Source organism: Amphiprion ocellaris, chromosome 3, assembly GCF_022539595.1.
Source record: "Amphiprion ocellaris isolate individual 3 ecotype Okinawa chromosome 3, ASM2253959v1, whole genome shotgun sequence".
NCBI classification, from domain to species: domain Eukaryota; kingdom Metazoa; phylum Chordata; class Actinopteri; family Pomacentridae; genus Amphiprion; species Amphiprion ocellaris.
In genome coordinates this window covers 15,717,055-15,721,662 of record NC_072768.1, presented here as the reverse complement: position 1 = coordinate 15,721,662, position 4,608 = coordinate 15,717,055, and the positions used below count along the sequence as shown (strand labels likewise).

General features: G+C 36.1%; 1 long non-coding RNA gene across 1 annotated transcript; it reads left to right on the top strand.

The window, feature by feature from the left end:
• The first annotated feature begins 518 nt into the window (after positions 1-518).
• Positions 519-1,957, top strand: LOC111578322 (uncharacterized). Its single transcript, XR_002746981.3, has 3 exons — positions 519-584; positions 665-732; positions 1,458-1,957. It is a non-coding gene; the product is annotated as an uncharacterized LOC111578322 (long non-coding RNA).
• The last annotated feature ends 2,651 nt before the right edge of the window (positions 1,958-4,608 follow it).

Here is a 4,608-nt window from a genome sequence, read left to right as displayed (position 1 = left end):
CAAACCAGTCAGAATATTTTAACAGAAACCTGTTTGAAGGTTAAAGTGAAGGTTGAGGTTATCATACTTGACAGTTACAGTACATACAAGATCGACTGAACCACAGTGGGGGAAGGGTTGCTAGTTTTATGAGAGACTCCTGCTGTCTGTTTTAAACATAGACTGTGGTTTTACACTCAGGGTCTGTCAAAAGAATTAAATTTTTTACCACTTTTTAACCACTTTCTCTCTAAATCCTAATAATAACATGATGGTCTTGGGAGCTTATCGTCCCTCGCCTGCTTATCTCGTATCTGTTCACGAGGCCTCTGAAGTTGTGTTAACGACTGACCTTAACCTTGTCTGGTTATCTTCTGCCACTAAATGACAAATAAATTGTAACCCGCCTAAAGAAGGGTTAAATAACCATTTTTATTCATTTCTGATAATTAGTTATTTCCACCTTACATTTATGAGTACTGAGGGTTTTATTTTGAAAACCGGAACTTTATTTTGAATGCGACAAGAAGTAGTGCGCTAAAACATTTGACGTAGCTTAACATCGCTAATGCTGCTGCCGTGAGAGTTGAAAACGAGAGAAAAAGGTATGAAAATCTGCTCGTCTTGCACGACAACTAATAAATTACTTCGTCGATTATATAAAGTGATTGAAATTCTATTTTAGAGGTTGGAGAACTGCCGAAGACGCACTTTTAATTGTCCTGCCTTCTCCTAATGAACACCGCCTTCTTGGTAAGCTAGCTTCTGCTTGTTTCCTAATGAGTGTGTATGTGGAAATACCACGAGGTAACCATGCTAGCTAAAGTGCTACCGTGCATTGCACAATTTATGTTGTTTTGAAGAATGCAATACTATAAAGCATTTATTTGATAGTTTAACTTGAAGATTCATATTAATCCATCCTGTATCGCTAAAAAAAAAGCACGTTGTGAGATTTTTACACTGAAATGCCTAAACACCATTGCTATATGTGACTGAAGGTTAAAACCATACTTAGCAGAAAGGTAAAATGTAATCTTAAGTCAATTAAGATGGATGAAAGCAGCAAAGCTGTAATTTATGTTAAATTTGGAAATTAAAAACAATGTAATTCATTTATTTCATTAAAAATCTCAAATCCTGTGCTCAGAAGGGTTAAAAAGAGAGGCAATACATGTGGACGAATACAAGTTGCTCACTTTACCTTAAAGGGTAATGTGTCCTTTATAAATAAGTGAATTCTTTGGTAAAACATGATCGTACAATTGCACTCTATTGTAAATACAGTTGATTAAAATCGTATATTGTGACATTGAAGCATTTGTTATAAAAATAATTATGGTTACCAACCTGTAAACTATAGTATTTTGTTTTCCTATCAGTAAAGATCAATTTTAATGTTGTACAGCACTTTGAATGAATCTCATTGGATGATATTGCATTAGAACCTGGACTATAGACCTGCTTTGTAAATACAGGTCAGGTCCTATTTGATGCCTGGAAATTGTGAAGCTCCACCCCTTGTGTCCAACGAGGCTGACCAGTGATCCCATTGATGGCGAGCCTCCCAGTCGAACTTTGAGCCACCACCACACCATTCAGCGGATTCTGTGGTAGGTTTGTGTCAGTCCCACTGACTGACACCGAGAGCCTATTGGATTCTTTTCATTGACTTTGACTACTCCCTTGACTTCTTGACTTTAACTTGGATTGGATCCACAACAAACCAGTTCCACCGGAATACTTCAAATGGACATTTTTTTTTTTCTTAGTTTATTGGGCCCATACGTATTGTATTGTTATGATGTTGTGTACTGTTTAAATAGTTTCCTAAAACTAAAAGTTCACAATAACAACATATACCTGTGTCCAGTGGTTATTGCTATTACTCGTAGCTCTTACGAACGTAGGTAGCGACGTGTACATACTCAGAAGTGGGTTACAAAATAAATAAATTAGTGTCTTGAATTAAATACATGCTCAGCTCATCTTTTCATTACAGAGCCTATAAAAAGGATATCTGACATGAAAGAGTCTTTTTTTGTAAATTCTTGTCAAATAACCAAATTATATTGATCATTGCAGAATGTTAAAATGCAGTAAAAGGGGGAGACTTTCAAGTGGGGTGAATATTATTTAATAATATTATTGGCTTGAGTGATCATTTTCCAATATTCTACATTAGAATTGCCAGTCAAAGAAAATTGACAGGGATCTGTGAAATTTTAAATGATCATTTTATGTCTTCTGGTATCTTGTTTGAAAACTCAATTCCTTTTGGATTTGGCTCAGTAGAGGATGGACGTATTTGTAAAAGTAATACCCTTCTGGGAAAAGAATTTCCCTAAGGAATTTCTCTGTAGAGGAATTTCATGTCATATAGCCTCAACTGATCCAGAAATGCTACTGGTGCAGAACTTTTGAATGCAGGACTTTTATTGTTGACTGCACCTATTTTAGCTTATCCTTTAACATGTTTTTCAAATCTTTTTTTTTTTTTTTTTGGTACCATGCATCACTTTTTATGAGTATTGCTTTTTAAAAAATTCTTCAGCCTGGTTTCAGTCTTAGACAGAGCACCTTTAAAGCTGTATGTAAGATGATAAATTAGGTAAAGTGTTATCTGGATAAGAAAGAGCGCTGTATTGCCTGGTTACTGATTTGTCTAAAGCATTTGACACATTGGATCATATTCTTCTTTTTGAAAAACTTGGATCTACCAGTTTTGACACAGATGCATGTACCGAGATTCACAGTTACCTCATGGGCAGATTTCACACAATAGTTGCAAATGGTCAATCTGGTTTCCCTCAAGTGAAAAATGGGTTTCACAGTATGCAATACTGGATCCTATCTTTTTGATATTGTATATAAACGATGCTGGTTCATTGGTTAATAATAGTTATATTTGTTTTTAGGCTGATGATTCTGTTATTTATTCAATAGTGCCCTCTGGTAAAAAAAAAAAAAAAAAAAACTCTTTCAAAGTTTGTGTGACCATTGTAAAGTCTTCAGTTAGCCTGAAGGCTGTAATAAATCCACCTGAGACTAACTACAATATCTGCACCAGACTGCAAATTTTAAAAAGGGATACATTTTACTATCAGTACAGTAACTAGGTTTAAATTTTTAAAAAATTCCATGTTCTAAGTATTAAGTCAGATTTTAAAAAATGCTTATAGAACTCATTGAGGAGCTAACTAAGAAGCTTAAAGTTATCATTATTATTTTACAAATAAGCCATGGCTCTCTTTCAGCTAGTATGTGTCAGGCCACAGTTGCCAATGCAGATGTAATTTTCATGCATGCTGCCAATACCCTCAAGCCCCTTGATGCTGTGTATCTCATTTCTCTTTGATTTATTACAGGTGACAGGTTTAGAACCCATTATTATGTCCTCTGTGGGAAGGTAACGTGGGCATCATTTACCATTGGAAGGACATAGTTAGGGCCCTGGGCAATCACGCTCCTTTCCCCTACTTGTGTGTTTAAACATGTTCTGGTTCTGTACACAGATGTTAATGTTCAGGTCCCTGCTGCAGCTGGGTAGCTGCATTTAAACCCTCTACACCTGCTTCATCCTCCAGCTCCTTTGATTGGACCAACCGTAGACATCCAATCTAGCCAAACCAATCAGCTTTTTATCTGTTTACAAGTGCTGTCATGCTGCCATTTGGTGGCAGCAGGTGTGTGTGGTGCTCAGCTTGCTCATGAGTCTCTGTTTGGTGATTTGGTTTATTGTTCTGTGTGACTGTTGTTTTTCTGGCAGGATGCTGAGCTTGTTAAGGTAACTTTTTGGGTTTGGATCAAGTTGTAGTTTGAAAAGTTGTTAGACATTAGTTAGTTACAGGTGCTACTTCCATTCTTCTACTTTTGTTGTGGTCTGACAGTGTAGGCGAGGCCGAGCAAGACTTGATTTTGAGCCTTTATTTTGTTAATACAGAAAAGGGAAGTATAATGGTGGAAGTCCTCATTTTGGTTCCATTTATTTTTTTCTTTTTCGGTATCATTGTCTGCACTCTGTACTTTCTTTTTGGTATGACCAGGTTGTTACCTACCTACTATAATAAAACCAGAATCAACTTGGATATAACAATTATGGGTACAACACTGGGAAAAATTGAAATTGGAACTCTGAGTAATCTCTGCCACAATTCAAAAGTACATCAAAAGAAAATTCCTGTACGCTTTGTGTCGAAAGACCTACAAGATGCCCACTGCTGAATACATAGCAGATCGTATATATATCAGCTGGAAGACAACTCATTTTCATGTTCAAGCACTTATTAAGGCAGAGAGAGTTCTAAGGTTTTCATTCTTACTGTCACCACAGGAACTGATTAAAAGCTATTTAAAATGGGAAGTTTGGATTTGTGTACTGATTCATTTCCTCATATACGGACTTAAATAAAAGCATTCCATTAGTCTGGACACTTTCTAAGCAACTGCAATGTTGTGGGGTTAATGTCATGACCCAGAAAATTGGTTCAATTAATATTCTGCAGCACGCATAAAAGAAAACGCTAAGTAGAAAACTTGATGACAAAAAACTTGTGTGCACATTTGCAAATCCAGTTGTTTAAGAAAAAGTACTTATGCCAAAATGTAATTATGAATTGCAAACAAAAG